Below are 19,612 nucleotides of genomic sequence, written 5' to 3' on the forward strand. Positions count from 1 at the left end.
ACGGAGAAGGATGTTTGGAAATCTCAAGCCCATGAGCCCACAGATGGTAACAGTGGAACTGAGATCCCCACTCATGGGCAGTCACCACTGCACCTTCACAGCCCCAAGGGTGGCTATGCTGGGGGCTGTGTGGGAGGAGCAGGCTCATCCGTGAGTCATGCCACTCTCGCCTCAATCTGGCATAGGGGATCAGCGACTGAATGCTGGATCTCCCTACACACCACAGCCCAGACCCTTCGGAGGGTGACAGGTGGCCCTTCTCCACCCATGCTTGCACGGGGGGGATGAGCCCCATCCCCTGCAGTACTTCCACCTGAGGGTGGCACAGGATCAATGGAGGAGGAGAGCCCAGACTGGGCACTGGACCTGATAGTGTCAAGTGCAATTGCCAGCTGAGGATGGCCAGGTGGGTCCGCTGGGACCGGCCTTCCCATACGTTCTGTGTTTAGGTGTGTTTAATTGCAACATAGACAACAGCATTCCAAATTAGTTGTAACAGCATGTAGTAATATTCCCATTAACCCAACACACCAGGGTTCCAACAACTGAACAGCAAGCATAACACATGCATATATTGAACGACAGTGGACATTCCAACAGCATGCAGGGATGATTGGTGGCAACAGGCCACCAAGATTGTGGTGTTTGAACAGGGCACATGCATCAAAGTAAATGCAGATATTTATAGAATAGGCCATATGTCCCAACAAATATTTTGAGATTAGACATACCCATTGAGGTGTGGAATTGCATTGTTTATGCACATACAGTAGGGTGTAAAAAGATACCTCCATTACCATCTTATAAGTACTTTTAGTCTACACTACATTCCTATTGACTGCAGGTGTATATCCCCTACATGTATTATTACACTAGGCAACGTGCATTAGGTTGTGTAATGGGTTTGGCTAGTTCATTATATACCTGACCTATATCTGACATACTAACTGTCCAAGATGCAGATGTTACTGCTACATAATTATATATTTTATTTATATTTATATATCTACATATCTGGATGTGTTCACGTGACATTTTCAGTTATATTTCTACAGAAACCTACATTTCATGTAGCACACTCACATTTCTGGGGAACACATTAACAAGCTACTCATGTGCCAGATTTACCTATGCATGCCAGCCATTAACCAGCTGTTGAGGACTGTATATATGCTTCACAGCTACTGGCACTTCCTTCATCCACTTTATATGGGACTGCCCAACTGTGGGTTGACAGCACTTAATACAATAGTACTATTTATATAATGCAAGGGTACAACAACATTTCAAAGTAAGTGACACAGACACACTCCAAGTAGTATACCTTTATTAATTACATTACACACTTTTCTACATGCTCTCTCATTTATTTGATATTACAGTGCATACACAAGACTTATTCAAGACATATTATACCTTTATTAATAGGTTACAATACTCTTTTTCAGGCTCACTCACTTATTTTATATAACAGTACATGCAGAGATATTATTCCAGACTTATTTTACCTTTATTAATGGGTTATTACACTCTTTTTCCGGCTGTCTGACTTATTTTATATAACAGTACATGCAGAGAAATTATTCAGGGCATTTTATGGCTTTATTATTGGGCTACAACACTTTTTTTCAGGCTCTCTCACCTATTTTATATAACAATACATGCAGAATAATTACTAACCTGCCTGGTGGCACAGCCTTAGCAGCCTATCTGCATAGGCTTGCTGATTCGTAGCACAGACACCTGCAGCTGTGAAGTAAATGAAGGGATATTGAGACATACCTATCCATTATATAGACTAAATTAGCATGTCTTGCATACTTCATTCCATGGCTACCTACTCAGTAGTGGGGCATCTTGCATGTCCCGGGCCTCCTGTATCCATCGGTTCAGTAGGTCCTGCTTCCGTCTCTTCAGGTCTGCATGGTGGTAACGGACCTGCTCACCAGTCTGAGGGATGCCTGTGGCACTGGTGAGATCATGAGCTAACCGGTTCCAAGCCTCTGCTTTGCACTCTGTCCTTTGGAACTGGCCCTGCAGGAGTCTTGACTCTTGACGGTGGACAAGGAGCCAAACCATGTATTTTGACTCCTCGATGCCCCAGCGTTGCGCTCGAAAGTGAGTACCCTCTCCAGCACCAGCCATTCTGACTGCAGATGGGAACTCCAATCAGTTATGGCGAGTATTCCCACCTATGGAGCTTAAATATGCCGCATTTCCCGCACTTTTTTGTGATTGGCCGTTTTTGAAAATTCTCGGCTGACTGCAGACCTGCTTAGCAATGGTTAATCTTCCATTTATAAGTATATGTATGTTAACAGTGCATGCTTATCCTAAGCTGTCATGGCTTACTGGTTCAGTTCTTTGATTATGATGTGCAGTGTCCCGGGGTCGAACCTTGTCATAGCTTTTTATTTTACTACTGTCCAGACAGGCTAGGGGTTGTGTCTGTGTTTAGGCCACTTTGCACTACGTTGCTCCACATTGCCCAATGGTGCACTGGTTAGCATGGCGCGCAGCTCCGCGCAAAGGTATTGTGCTAGCTAAAGCGCTGGTTAGCTGTACGCAACAATATTGCGCTAGGTAAAACCTTACTTATCTATGGGCAATTTTATTGCGCTAGGTAATACCCTGCTTAGCTATGGGCAATTATATTGCACTAGGTAAAACGCTGATTAGCTATGGGCAGTTATATGTCAATATCCTCAATGCTGCTCACTTTCTTATCTTTATATGTATACATTTTGTTCACTAATACATAAGCCATTTCAATGCTTTTTAATAAAATTTAATTCATATATGTCAGGAATTATTTTATATACTAATTTAAAACATAAAACAGACAGGGGAGTGGTGGGACTAGTACTGGGAATGCCTCCTCTTTGGGCGAATGCTCTACCACTATGCTATTGCTATCTGGCTTGAGCTGTATAAACATTTCTTATTATGCTCTTCGATGTCGAAATTGCTAACTGCAGCTAAGCAATGGGCACACCCATGCAAACATGCACAAATACGGGCAGCTATATCGGGAATTAGAAAAAAAAATTAGTTTACATTTTACATTTACAAAGGGGTTTAGTATGTGGGGATGTGTACTGTTTGCTATGTGTACATTTCAGCGGACTCGCTCATTGCATTTGTCTTTTTCACTTTATATGGTTGCAGGGGTGTGGATATTTGGACTGCTCAGCAGTCCAACACGCCCCCTGCAGTCTTACATGCTCCGTGTAAGCTTTCCAGTTGAGTCAGCGCCCCCATGCATATGCATGATGCCCTGACGTCGTAGTCTTAAACAGCAGTCCCCGAGTAAGACTTGGTTTGTCTTACTCAGAGGATTACAGAATCCCGGCCATTATCTGTTTCAACCCTTGTGTTTCCAACCTTTAAGACTATTCCTTTCTTCCACATAAATAGAAGACATTTCCTCCTTTAGCTGGTATGTCTGCAAATTAATCAGTATAGCCTTATCTGCTTTCTCAGTCTCGAAGTATATTTACCTTATGAGCTCTTTTTGTTTTAATATCAACATTAGAATATTCAGTCTATTTCATGAAGCATTGTCCTATAAAGCCTTTGCAGTCTTGTTTTAAGTTCTTATAAGGATACCAAGTCTAGGTGGTAAGCCACATTACAGATGGAAGAATGATGTGAAACACAAAGCTTGCAAACTAGAAAGAATTTTAATAAGAACAAATTTAACAACACATAAAATCAGTTCCTTATAAAGTCATCAGCTTAATCATGTTGCAAACTGTACAAAGGACCCTCATTCAAATACTAACAATTGCAGCTGCTCAGCCAAAGCAGTCTGAATCAATCAATACATTCAAGCACTGATACCAACAATTCAAGCCAGGATATCAAGTAGGCAGTTTAGAAAGTAAATCAGAAGGGTCAATTAACTAAGCATGTGGCATTGGTTTATAGACAAGTCATACCTGCTGACACATAATGATAGTTTAAGCCAGGACTTTCTGAAATGTTGTGGCTGTTGACATTAACTAAAATAGCATTTGATTTCCCAACTTGTCTGAAACATCAGAACAAAACATATTTTGCCTTTCATTGCCTTCTTAACTTCCCTATATTCATAGTACATTCTGCACAACACAAATACTTCCTCTCAAATAACACACTCCCCTGGATTTACTATTCTTCTATGCAGGACTAACTTAATCCTGCATGGAAGCTGCCATTTAGGAACAGGACGGCAGCGCACTATGCATATTAATGAAGGTGCGCTGCCTGAGCTCCTAATCCTACATGAAGCATGTAAAAGTGCAGGGGGCATGTCGGAGAGCAGAGCTCTCAGAATATACATGCACCTGCAATGAAGAACAGCAGAAAGCCCTAAAAGAATGAACGAGACTGCTCATAGGTGTATGCATACCCCCAGCAGCATCCCCCACATGTACAAGAGCAATAGTTAACACAAAAAATATAAAGATACTTTTTTTTTATGAAACAGATTAAATTTAACCATAGGTGCACGGGTTTGCCCATCGCTTAGCTATGGTTAATGCAGTTTAAATGGCAGAAGAGGATAAAAAGCAAGATATATGCAAATGAAGCAGTATAACAATAGTGTAGTGGGCAGAGCATTCTCCTTACGAACAGGCATTTCTGGCTCAAGTCCCACTGCAACACATTCCATTTTCCGTGTCAAATCCAGTTATGGCAAATATTTTCAGTCGGATAGCCTACTAAACAACATATATTTGTGAACTGGAGTACTGCATTAAATGCAGATGTGAGGTGTCAGTGTCATAATGTTGCAAAGTCCAAAGATAATCACATGTGCCCCATACAGTATATGTACACAGGAATCAGGGATACAAATGGAAGGTAAACTGTAATGAATGATAACTCCATACAGCTACCAAATCCCCCACCTTCTCAAGAACCATTAAACATTACTGTCTAAATGACTGCAGTGGTAAGCGGGAGTAAGCACTAGTAAGCAAGTGTAAGCACTATTAAGAAGTAGTAAGCGGGAGTAAGCATATGTAAGCACCAGTAAGTGGGTTTAACCCTGTTTGCATGGAGGTAAGCAATGCGCACACAGGTTAAGCAATATGGAAGCTAACTCTCTGTAAGCATCTTTAACTGAAGGTTAGCAGTGCTTACCCTCGCACAAACCCATGCAAACCTGCTTACAAGTGCTTAAAAGTGCCTTAATCACTCTGTATCCAACAGCCGCTGTTCTGCCCAGCAACAAACTAAGCAGCCTTGCAGGTCTTGAACCCAGGACCCTGTACACTATAGTCACAGTAGTTAACCACCAAGCCATCACAGCAGTGCATAAGAATGAGGTATCACCAAACAAATCTTCATTATAGTAAAATCAAACTGAACATATGAAAGAAATCAGTATACAGTCATATGTTCTATATCCTACTACATAACATAAATATGTGAACTGGAGTACAGAAGTAAGCCCAGATGTGAGGTGTAATTGTGATAAAGTGTTGAAGTCCCCTATTAAACACAAGGACCACATACAGTGTACGTACACATGAATCATGGATACCAGACATATATATATAACATGTAATGAATAATAAATAAATGCCATAAAGCAAATATAATGCAAAATAAATATTAAGCAATGCTAAGCATTGCACAGGCCAGCTTAGCAGGTGTAAGCAATGTGTAGGCCAGCTAACTCAATTTGCCCAGTGGTATACCCCTTTAAATAATGCTAACCTTACGTAAGCAGGTTTGCCCATAGCTTAGCCTTTTCAAAACCATCCAGTCGTGGCAAAGTGTGGGAAATCAGCCCTACTTAAACCCAACAGGTGGGAATACATCTTATAACTGGTTGTATCTTCCCCTGGCGGGCACTATGTCAGGAATGGAAGAGGGAGTGCACTTTCATGTACAGCTCTGGGGCATCCAGGAGTCCAGAGTCATGACAGGACTCCTTATCAAAGACCATGAGCAGAGACTGCTGCAGGGCCAGTACCAGGGTTCCCAATATAAAACAGAAGCCTGGGACCATCTCGCCTGTGACTTTACCAGTGCCACTGGCATACCCTAAACTGGTGAGCAGGTCAGGCATCACTATGCTGACCTGAAGTAGTGAAAGGGGGATCTCTTGGATCAGTGGATCCAAGAGGCTAGGATGGCAGGGGTGGTCTCAGCTGTGTGTAAGTATCACTCCACTACCTATTTAATAATTGCCAGCTCATGTATATTATGAATAGGTATGGCTAAATATTCCTCTTATGTCCTTCACAGCAGCAATTGAACGGGCCGCGAAACAAGAGGCACATGGATGTCACCTGGAGAGTTTGAGATGTGAGGCAGGTTAGTAATACTCTTGCATGTACTGTCATCGGAAATAAATCTAAAAGTATTAGTAAGTTAATTGCCAGTATAAAACCTGTATTGTTTAATGCAAGCACTGCATACACCAGAGAATATGGCAGGAAGAGTCTCTTATAGTTTGTATGTAAATAAAAGCATAATAGCCTGACAATAAAGGTCTCACTGCTGGACTACATGTGTTTACTTTAGTATCATATGGTAATGTAGATTTGCAATCACTTAATAGTACTGTTGTATTAAGCACTGTTACCCACACTGTGCAACATAAATCAAATGTGTGGGAATGTCTGTATATGACTGGTGTAATCCCCAGAGGTTATTTAGTACAACTGAGAGACACATAGACAGAAAACAGTGAAAAGACAGACAGCAAAATCCAAATAGCACAAGCTACTGAGATGTGAACTGTTGTATTTTTAGCACACATCAGCCATGGTTCAAATCCTGGGAGTGGTAATGGTCTCCATACAGAATCATATCCCACAACTGTACAGATATGTCCAGAATGTCCAGTAAATTGGGCCATATCTGCTGCCTGTCACTCTGTCTTCCTGGGAAATCATTGGGATGATCCCAGATGTATAGGCATCAGACAAGAAATACAACTATTTGTCACACATCTATAAGAACAAACCAGTCACTCTAGCAACTCCCCAAACTGTTATGAGAGTAATAAGCCAAGTATGTCCTATCTACACCCCCATTTGTCAAGCTGTGACCAGAGTGTGTACAGTAAGAGTGAGATGTATGTGCATAATAGTAATGTGGAATCTGGTACTTTGTGTGGCAACATTCAAGAAGTGCTAACAAACATTACTCCCACAGGTCTGTCAGATACAAACACTGTGCCCATAAATAAAATAATGATACCCTGTACTGGTACTGTTTACTTTGTGTTGCACTGTGAGTGATGCAGTTGCTCTGAATAATAAGGTATTACTCATCACTGTCACCCACACTGTGCTACATAATATAACTGTCTAGGAAATCCTGTAAAAGAGTGTTGTAATACAAGGTCAGAATGTAAAACCACAGGAAAATTATAAGACAGAAATCAGATAGAAGATATACAGCAATATCTGTATAGCACACACAACTGTGATGGACAGTGTTTTAGTTTTAGCAGACACAGCCGTGGTCTGAATCCTGGGTGTGGAAGTAGGCTACATACAGAATCATACCCCACAACTTTACAGATAAGTCCAGAATGTCCAGTATATTGGCTCATATCTGCTACTTATCACACTGTCGCCCTGGGAAATCAGTGGGATGATCCCAGATGTTTAGGCAGCAAACAGGAAATACAACTGATTGTCACACATCTATAAGAACTAATCTGTCAAACTATCAACTTCCCAAAATGTTATGAGAGTAGTAAGCCACGTATGTCTGTCCCATCTGCACCCCCATATTGTCAAGCTATGACCAGAGTGTGTACAGTAACAGAGTGAGATGTATGTGCATAATACAAATGTGAAATCTGGTACTTTGTGTGGCAACATTCAGGTAGTGCTAAAAAACATTGCTCCCACAGGTACGTCATATACTTACACTGTGCCGAAAAATAAAAGCTTGATACGCTGCACTGGTACTGTATACTCTGGTATTGTATGGCACTGTGAGTGTTGCAGTTGCTCTGAATAATAAGGTACCACTGATCACTGTCACCCACACTGTGCTACATAATATAAATGTCTAGGAAATCCTGTATAAGAGTATTGTAAGTCACTAAAGGTTGAAGAGGGCAATAGTCTACACATGTCTCAGTTCACCTACATGTGGTCAAGACATGTCTGTGCAAAAAGAGATGGACAGGTATGTGCATAACATCAACCTGGAATATGGAAGTATGTGTAGAAACAGTGTTAACAAACAATTCGTCCACAGGTATACCAGGTAAGAGGTGTATACTACAGGTAAAACCAGTCCATGTATATAGTTGTCGACAGCCATATCACTGTCCAAACTAAGGCAATAGGATAAGTATTGTATTGTAATACTTGTAAGGTACAGAAAACAGCACTGACTAGGAAAGTAATGCGAACTACAAGAGTATACTAGTTGTTAGTTGACATCTTTCTCCCCCCACCATATCTCCAACAGTGCACTAAATACCCACATCAACTGGTACGTGATGACTCCACTGTAATGTTGGGACATATGTCCTATTGTTTGATAATTATATAAATCTGTTATTATGCATGTGCTATGTTGAAATACTCCAGCATTGGTGGCATGGTGCCATCAATGTACCTGCATGCTGTTGTTATTACCACTGTGGTCCCATATATGCATGTGTTCAGTTTGCTATGCAACTGTTTAATATCTGGTGTCTGGGTTAATGGGAATATCTATGCATGCTGTTATACCTATTCCTGGAATGTGTTGACTATTACCAACTCACATATGTTGGTAAACCATAAACACCATAGCACATATGGAACGCGGGTCCCAGCGGACCCACCTGTCCCACCTCAGCTGGCCATGGCACTGGGCACCAGCACGTCTGGGGCCCAACCCGGGACCTCATTGTCCATTGGTCCTGCACCACCTTCGGGTGGAACCACCTCAGGGGATAGGGCTCTCCCCCCCTGGGAGTGGATGCAGACAGGAACCTGGCACCTGTTGCCAGGTCTGGGTTGTGGTGCTTAGTGAGCTCAGTCAGCAGTTTGGAGATCTGCTATGCCAGCTCAAGGGCTGCATGTCATGACTAGAGTCTGACTCGGCCTCCAGCACAGCCACCTTCGGGGCTGTAAAGGTGCAGTGATGACTGCCCATGGGTGGGGACCTCAGTCCCACTATTTTCACTAGGGAGCTCATGGGCTTCCAATTTACCAACACCCCTCCCCATCAAGGTGTTTACCCCCCACATGTGTCATATACCACCCCTGTATGCATCTTGTTTCACTTGTCTGTTAACCTACCTAACCTACCTCCCCAAATATACCTACTATCCCTCCCCAACATCCCACTCTCACCTGAAAAAAAAAGGGCAATCTGTTCCCAAAACAAAATATCACCCAATACATAGCTGTCCATTTCGCACACGTGTCCACTGGACATGTAATGTGGTCTAACTGGCATCACAACATATTATTGTTGTCCTCACCCCTCTCTCAGGGGTTTGAGTGTCCAAATCTACATCCAAATTCAGTGTATATGCACAGCTGTTGCTGTAGAAAAAATGAGCAGCTATGGACCTTCCCTACACCCTCCTGCACATCCCTAGCTATATTCCTTACTGTCTTTCCCTCTTTGTGGCCCCCTTTCTCACCACTTTCCTATCAACCCTTTTTTCTTTTCTTTTAAAGAAATTAGCATGGTGGTAAGCGGGAGTAATCACTTTCATGCAGTAGTAAATGGGTTTAAGCCTGTTTGCACAGGGGTAAGCAATGCCTACACATGTTAAGCAAATGAGAAGATAACTGAGTATAAGAAACAGTACCCGTAAATTCGCAGTGCTTACTTCCACGCAAACCTGCACAAACCCACTTACAACTGCTTAAAAGTGCCTTAATCACTCTGAATCCAATGGCCCTTGTTCTGCTCAGCAACAAAATAAGCAGTCTTTGCAGGGCTTGACCCCAGGACTCAGCACACCATAACCAAATTGATTTACCACTAAGCCATGTTAGATATACATAAGCCTGATGTTTTCACAAGCATATCATCGAGCACAGTTATTCAGCAGTACAGGAAATGCATTTAAACATGTAGATTAATGTGTGTGTATATATATTTATATCTAAATAGATATAACATATCTATATATGTATATACATACATATACCCACGCAAGCACACTTACAACTGCTTGAAAGTGCCTTAATCACTGTGTATCCAATGGCCCTTGTTCTGCCCAGCAACAAAATAAACAGCCTTTGCATGGCTCAAACCTAGGACCCTGCACACCATAGCTAAAGTGATTTACTACTAAGCCATGTCAGATGTACATAACCTTGATGCTTTCACAAACATATCATCAAGCACAGTCATTCAACAGTACAGGAAATGTATTTAAACATGTAGATGTATGTGTGTGTGTGTGTGTGTGTGTGTATATGTATATATATATATATATATATATATATATATATATATATATATATAAATATATATATATATATATATATATATATATATATATATATATATATATACATATATATATATATATATATATATGTCTAAATAGATATAACATATCTGTATATATATATATTTATATATGTATATATATATATATATATATATATATATATATATATATATACACACACACACACACACACACACACACACACATATATATATATATATATATATATATATAAAAATATATAAACATATATATATATATATATATATACATCAAGCATAAATATATTTCTATATAGGTATATACAGACATACATCAATAGATATGAAAGAGAACATAACAAAAACATACATGTCTACATGCACCATTAGTGGGGGTGAGGGGGCCCAAACAACATACGTCTTGTATGTATAGATATCCCCCACACACAGCCAAACACGTCTGCCCTGCATTACAATACCACCTGTTGCAAATCCCATAACCAGGACCTGACACAACATGGGCACAAGATGTTAACAGTACTCCATCCCACCTGTCTGATATCAAGCTGGCATCAGTAACATATCATGCGGTACAGTCTGGCTACCATGGGGAATGTACAATGTGGAAGCAGTCAACCTTCCTAAGGTACATATACACAGACACATATATGCTGATACATATATATGTATATATATATATATATATATATATATATATATATATATATATATATATATATATATATATATATATATATATATATATATATATATATATATATATATATATATATATATATATATATATATATATATATATATATATATATGTGTGTATCTACACATATACTCACAGAGATATGTATAGGATGATACATATGTAGAAAATGCAGACAATACGGAACAGCCACTATGCCTACAGTTGCCACCTGACCAGCTGGACACTGTATGAGCCACCCATACAAATGACAATTATTGCCTGCAACATATACCTACAGAAAGGTCAAAGGATATAACACCACACACATGTTTGCATACATGGGAAAGCTTTATTTGTGTACTATTACAGTTGTATATGCCATGTTATATAGCTGTTTAGACTCTGACAAACATATGAACACAGTAATGCAACTGTGAAACAGTTATATTAATAAAGAAGTCTGTAAAGGTTGACATATGTTGCTGTCCAGGCCAAGGCCTTCAAGTAGTACAATAGTAAAGATAGACTGGGCCACAGGATAACACTCAATCAACAGTAAGTAATGCAGATGTATAGTCCAGCAGCCTCTAATTACACTCTGTACACAATCTCTACGGGGTAAAGACCTCAGTTGACACAATGGGATGTATCTGTTACATAACAATGCATAACTGACACCATCACAAACACACTGACAAACAGAACAGTCTGTATGGCAGGAAGCAGTAGGCCTGCATTTACCCAAGGTGAATTGTATGGTAATGTACATCCAGATACCTTAAGGCAGTTTACCCCTGATACCCCCACATGTTGTAACAGCCTAGGTTAGTTATGGTGCAGCCCCCATAGACTGAATAATACAGGGCTATATACCACTGTTGTATACACTGGCCTCTGGAGTGCATAAGGGCACACATGTATTGTGTAGATGAAGCCCACACATATATGGACCCAACCCCACAATATGTGTGGGTGCCACAACAGCAGTGGACTGATGGCAGGAATGGCAGCATGACATACTCACAGCCATACATAACAACCCCTGACAGCATGTCATATGTACAAATCCTGGTATGTAGGTGGAGGACAGAGGCTGGAACACAGGCCCATATGTGAAATACTGTTGTCATACACTAAGCAAGTCGCTGGTGTTACAGGATAGTCTGCAACATACCCTTAGTCAGGAATATGAAGTTAGAAACAGACATGGATGTAGCCATGTACTAATAGCACTCAACACACGCACACTGCCAGTGATATAGCTGACACAAGACCTGTGTGGTAGACAGACAAAACATAATATGTACACCTCTGGACATCAAGTGAATAGGCCCACATTTAGGAGCTATGCAGACAGACTGCATTCCAAGTTAAACTAGTATGTACACACATAACCTGTAACACTGCTGCTATCCAATGCATACAACACTACTCATACTCTGTCTGTAGTTCTGGAAACCCCTACAAATATGTAGCTGGCCTGAGTGTGCAGGTTCTCTTATAAGAGGTATTGCTACCTGCTGTCTGTACCACTGCTGCCCACACACAGGAAGGATGTCCACCATACAGGAAAGGTAAAGGGATCACACCCACATTTTGTAGGGATTTATAGTAGTTGCTTGCCATGACAGTGGTAACTGGAAGTACTACACAGCATGCTGCATGCAGGTAGCAAGTGGAGGACACTGATTGGTGCAGAGGACATCACCTACAAAATCCATGCTGCAATCTATTCAAAGCAGCTCAATTCATTTACTGGATGGAGACTGAGAGAGAGTAATTGAAAGGCAAAACCAAAAAAAAAAAAAAAAAAAACACCCAGCAAACTATCCAGAAGAGACGTCATACCCAGAACAGGTATGTAAAGTATATATGCATGTGACTGACTGTAGTACTTGGTCCATAATAATGGGATAGATGATGTGGAATGATTTATATGTGCCATCAGGTGTTGTTGTTGTAATGGTGTTCAGCTGAACAACTGCTAAGGACAATAGAGTCTGTTCTTGTGGGTAGTGGGCCATACCCATCAATCATGCAGAGCATCACTGACTGATAAGATGTAAGCCATCATGGTATGTGTTGTGTAATGGGAAGTATGTATATTACTGTGGCCAATAGCTGGTGGTGGAAGTAATGTCATAACGATGGACACATGGGTTCCACAGCCAATCTCTTGCAGGATACTCAGGTTAACCTGTATTGCAGCACGCAGGAATGCCATAGGTGTGTAATAGGGTTACCTGCAATCTGGCCCTACATATACCCCCATTATGTCAGTGTTCATATGTGGAACCTGTCTGTGTTGTAGCAAGGAAGAACAGTGCAGCTGTGCAGAAAGGCGTTGTGAGATTGTGGACCTGAAGTCTGGATGTATCCCATATATAGGTATGCATATGTGTACATATATATTTTATATATATCTAAATATATATATATATATATATATATATATATATATATATATATATATATATATATATATATATATACACACATGTATGTCCACAAATATGCAGATACCCATGTGTAGACATATATATATATATATATATATATATATATATATATATATATATATATATATATATATACATCATATATATCTACACATATATAGATATATACCTATATGCACATGTCTACATATATACAAACACACACAGACATATATGTATGTAAATTCATGTCTGCTATATTGCCACCGCAGTACTGCATGCTATCTGCAAGGGAACAGCACACATAGCAATACACACAGATATCTACAGCTGTCAGTGTGTGCAACATGGAAGAGTATGTCACATGTGAACCCCTTGTTGAGACCACATTGCCCTTGTCTGTGAAGTATGGAATAGGAATATGGGGAAGTATGGCAGGTATAGTTGTGGAGGTGGTTAGGGTTGGTAGATATAGAGGGCAGCCTACAGGGGTGGTATTTGACACATGTGGTGGGTAAACAACCTGGATGGTGTGTGAGGTCTGTGATGTGGATGCCCCATGGGCCCCAATATGGACACAATGGAAACAAGCCTCCCACCCACTGCTACTCCCAACAACAGTCCACATCCTGAAAGTGCCTGGCTTGGAGGCTGAGCAGGAGGAGCATGTGGGTCCTGTGAACATATACTGGGTGCCTCAAGGTGATGTAGCACATCCCACATGTGTCTGTGGAGCCCGTTATGGAACAGAGCCTGGACTTGACCTCGAGGGACAAGATCACGTCTGTCTGCCCCCGGGGGGGACAACATCCCCTGAGTTGGTTCCACCGGAGGGTATTGCTGGACCAGTAAATGAGGAGGCCCCAGGGTGGGTCACACATGTGATGTGGCCTAGTAACACGGGCAGATGAGTTTGGAGAGGTGGTTCTGCTGGCCAATAGTACATATACATGCTATTGTGTCACTGTTATAGAACATATGTGGGTAGTAATAGTCTACACAATCCTGGAACATGTCCAACAGCATGCATAGATAACCCCAATAACACAGAATGTCAGATGTTCAGCAACCACATAGCAAGCATACCACAGGCATATATGGAACCATAGTGGCCCTGACAATGGCATGCAGGTGAATAGTCTGTAACAGGCCAGCAAAGATAATGTCCACACAGGGAACATGGCTACAAACACATTGCACAAAGTGTGGTGCAACACAATGTCTTCCCCACTGGTAGGTATGCTGTAGCCATACCTATTGAGTTGTTCATAGGTTCATAGGTAGGTAGGTACTAGGTTATCTGCCCGAGGGCATTTATAAGCCTAGCCAGAGTGTGTCGGCTTTCGCCATCCCATTTATTAATTAACTGATCCTCTGTCAAGCAGAGCCAATGAAGTGATCCCAGGGTTGTATTTTCTGTTACCCATCCACTCGTCAAGGTTTCTCTTCAAGAGTGTTAGTGAGGGGCTCTGCCTAATGTAGTTTGGAAATTTGTGCCAAAGCATGGGGAATCTCTGTGACAGAAATCTATCCCTCCAGCATGTTTTATTTATTGTTGTGGTGAGGTTTAACTCACTAGAGCGAGTGGCTCGCAGTGACTTGGATTTCTTTAGGTGGAGCACGTCCATCGGTTCTGAGTTGGACATCGCTTTGTAAGTCAGGCAGAGATCATCTCTGAGTAAGCGATATGCCACTGAGTACAGCTGGAGTTTTTTCAGTCGGGCTGCATAGGGCATATGTTTGAGGCCAGTAATCCTCTTAGTGAGGTACTTTTGTGGTCTCTCCAGCTGTTGGAAGTGTCTTGTGAGGTACATCCCAAATGGGGCATTGTACTCCATGATGGGTCTGATAAGTGATGAGTAGAGGGGCACTATAACCTCTTTATTTCTAGATGTGAACCCTTTAATAATTAGATGGGCCACATAGAAGGATTTCCTAACTACTTTGGCAATATGATTGTTAAAGGAGAGATTGCTATCTACCTGGGTCCCCAGATCTCTTATTAACTCTTCTGTATTAAGGGGGCTGCCACCTATGTGGTAATTCATGGGTGTTTTGCTTTTCCCAAATGAGATGACTATGCATTTTTTGGCATTTAGCTTGAGGCCATGACTTTGACACCAGGTGTCCATCTCAGTAAGGCCCTTTTGGAGGACATCCGTGTCAGCCGGAGAGTCAATTATGGCTCCCAGTTTGCAGTCATCAGTGAACTTGGTTAGCCATAGTCCTCCTGTGTTTGCCTGTACTTCAGAGAAGTATATGCTGAACAGTAGGGGTCTCAGGACCGAGCCTTGTGGGACACCACTTGTAACTGGTTTAGAGTCGGACATGGAGCCCATTATTCTTACCGTGTGAGTTCTGTCTGTAAGCCAGTTGGCAACCCATCTTGTGACGTAGGGGTTTATGTTCAGGCTGGTGAGTTTTTCTGTAATACCCGAGTGGGAAATGGTGTCAAAAGCCTTGGCAAGGTCAAGGTAGGCTGTGTGAACAACCTTTCCCTTGTCTATGGCCTTGGTGACTGTCTCGAAGAAGTCAAACAAGTTTAGTAGTCATGATCTGCCCTTATCAAAGCCGAACTGGGTCAGGTCAAATGTTTGGAGGTTCCCACTGTCTTTGTTAATGAGTTCCATGATGATGCGCTCCATAGCATTGCAGACCAGGCTAGTCAGGCTTATGGGGTGATAGTTACCAGGGTCAGTTGTGGCCCCTCCTTTGTGGAGTGGAATAACTATTGTTGTGTGCCATTCTATGGGCATGTAACCTGTGGGGAGGCTGAGGATGAACAGCGTGTTTAGGTGGGGGGTGAGTTCATTCTGTAGTTCATGCAAGATGCAGCCTGGGACACCATCTGGCTCCACTGACACTGTGTTTTTGGCTTTTGAAAGGGCTATTTTCACCTGTGTGTCTGTGATTTCCAGGACACTACACTTTTCCGGTATTGTTGTGGCCCCTTTTGGGGTAAGAAGGGGATGAAGTTTGCACTGAATCTATCTGCCAGGATGTTGGTATTATCAGTAGGTTCAGTATATTTTGTGCTATTTTGCACTAGTTGAGTGCATATCTATGAGTTGCCACTTAGATTCTTAACATAGCTAAAGAAGGCTTTGTGGTTATCTTTTGAATCCTTGGCTATTTTTCTTTTGAAGTTAGCCTTGGATGATTTTATGAGGAACCTTAGTTTCTTACTGATACTGATCAGGGGTGTCTTTCCTTCTTGGGATTTGCTTTTTTTCTGAACTAGTTTCCTCCTTCTATTGTATAGCCTTTTATGGCAGGGGTCCACCAGACTGGTTTCCTTCTTTTAGAGGAGTGAGTCTTGGTTTAGCTAGGGATGGCATGAGCCATGCATCCTTGTAGGTGCTCATAGAGTGCATTTGTAAAGCTTTCTGCATCTTAGGCAGTGTTATCCTTTAGCGTGGGGGCTGTGAAACTTACCACCTCTGTCTTAAGTAAGGTGAAGTTTGCTTTAGAAAAGTTTTTACTATGGTTTCCTTAATTGGGGGTGGTGGTGGGGTGTAGACATCCAGAGTGATTAGTTTATGGTCTGATCTAACCAGTGACAGGTTGACCTCTGGTGTGGAACACCTGTCTCCCATGTTTGTGATGACCAGGTCCAATATGTTTTCACCTCTGGTAGGGGAGTTTACCATCTGATCCAGGGCATTTGAGTTGATGAATTCCAGGAAGCACTGGGCCTGGGAGTTTGTATTCGAGTAGTTTTCCCAGTTAATGGTAGGGTAATTGAAATCACCCAATATCAGGGTGTTTGGTAGGACCTTTGTGTTTTCCAGTGTCTCCAGAAAGGTGGAGTGGTGGTCCTGGGTCATGGAGGGTGATCTGTAGCAGGACACAATGTGCATTGCATATTTGCCCGATGTTAGTTGCACATGGATGATCTCAGAGGTATCATTCTGCACCACTAACCTGGAGGTGTAGGTATCCTTGATGAATATGGATACACCCCCTCCTTTTGTGTTTCGGTCTGTGTTCTGTGGCTTGAAACGTGTGGTACGAGTTGTAGCCTGGTTGTGCTGGGGTGCTCTCTGGACCCTTGAACCAGGTTTCAGTTACTACACAGATGTCGATGTTCTCCATACTGAGGAGTGCATCGAGTGAGTGTATTTTGAGATTTAAACTCCTGGCATTGAGTAGCATAACCCTCAGTTTTTTATTAATCGTGCTGTTTATGAAGGTGGGTTTGACTTTTGAGCCTTGCCTAAAAAAGGCACTATGGGGCAGCAAGAGCCTAGGCCAGTATTTGAAAGCCTAGGGGTGACAGGTGCAAGCCGTCTCTTATGAAGCAACGTGGCTTGTCAAGCATGTCGTCCCAGGCTGACAGACACTGGGTCCCCTTTGACACCAGAAGCTTAGCCAATTGTTGAAATTGATCATTTTTTTCTTTATACTGAGGTATCATTCTTGTGAGGGCAGGATGCTACTCAGGGTCAGGGTCATACCAGCCTGGGTTGCATGATCAGAGAGCTTTTCCATGTCTCTTTTCATGTAGCCCAGGGAGGTACGTCTCAGGTCATTCACACCAACATGAACAATAACAGAGTCATATTTGTACTTGTTCCGGAGTGACCTGAGTGCTTGTGTTATGTGGCAGATTCTGGCTCCCAACAGGCAGCTAACAGTAACATTCTGCTTGTCCAGCCTAGTGTGTGGGATGTCAGTGTGCCTGACTATAGAGTCACCTATTACTAGTGTGTTAGGTATGTTATTTCGCCTTAAGGGCTGTGATTGTGTGGCACACTGATTTTGTGTTTTATGTGTTGTCTGGTTTGTGATGGGAGGTGCAGGTCTGCTTTGGAGGTCTCTGATGCTTTTTCAGGTTTTTATTTAGAGCCTCCGAGTATGATTTTGTGTATTTATGTGTATTTTTTGCCAGTGCAGGTTTAGTAGGTCTGTGTGTGGCTGGAGGTGTGGTGCAAGTGTTAACCTTCTCCTCTTGACTGTCTGTTCCAGTCTTTGGTGGAGACAGCTTAGCCTCCAGTTTGGCTGTATAATTGCATCTCTTGCATATGTTAGTGTTTTGTGGTAGAAGGAGAGGTTTGTCTGTGTACATGAGGCAGTTGTAACATTGCCTCAGGATACCCAGATTCACCAGCTGGACTGAAGAGTACACCTGAAATTGCCCTTTGGTCATGCCTAAATAGTAGGGTGAACTGCTTAGTCGCTTGGTTGGTGAGGGGTGAATAAAGAGCCTTGCCCTGCTGGGCAATCAAGTGTCAGGGTATGTTAGTGCTTGCTATTAGGTCTGAGCAAGTGCTGGGCTGTAGGATGCTTTTTGAGTGCTTAGGTTGAGAGTTAGACTAGTTTCAAGGGAAAACTGAAAAAGAGACTTAGTGGAGCCAGGAATAATCCAACCCTAGTTAACTGGCACTGCCCGGCGCGCAAAGCTGTGCAAACACGGTTTTCACAGCAGGGAAATGAAAGAGATAGAAATTAGCCCAAAATGGCCAATAAATACTAACTTCTGGGCTGGAACCACTCCTCCAGGGACAGATAGGCTGCTCAAAGCTCCCCTCTCTCACAGGTGAACAGAGAAATTTCCTTCTATCCAAGTAAGGTATGGGCAACTCAGAAACTTGTAACACAGCCCTGAATTCAGCACTAGCCTGAAAACTGGACTATACTAGCTTAGAAAGGTGGGAAACAAGGAATGTTTTTTTTTTTTTTTTTTTTTTTTAAAGATAAGGCAAAAACAGTAAAAAAATACTTTTAAAACATCTTTAAATGACTACAAACAATCATAAAAGGTTATCTCACTTTAGTGTGTAGCCTACAACAGTTAAACAAATTATTTAAACAAAAATCAACTTTTTAAAAGTGAAGGCAGTCAAATAAGTGCAATATGTGAAAAAAACAAGCTTTTAAATCACAATAAATGCTGGAAAATATGTGTTTAGGCCATGTGGGGGTGTGTACAGTTTGTTGTCACTGATATGGTGGGGGGGGTGACAGTGATGTGTATTAAGAACTGTGGTAACCTTGCAGCATGACTTGCTCACACCTGTGTCCATCTTTATGTCTTTCTGGCAATATGTCCCATGGAAGG

This window comes from Protopterus annectens, chromosome 2.part0, assembly GCF_019279795.1.
Source record: "Protopterus annectens isolate FY-2018-M chromosome 2.part0, PAN1.0, whole genome shotgun sequence".
Classification (NCBI taxonomy): Eukaryota; Metazoa; Chordata; order Ceratodontiformes; family Protopteridae; genus Protopterus; species Protopterus annectens.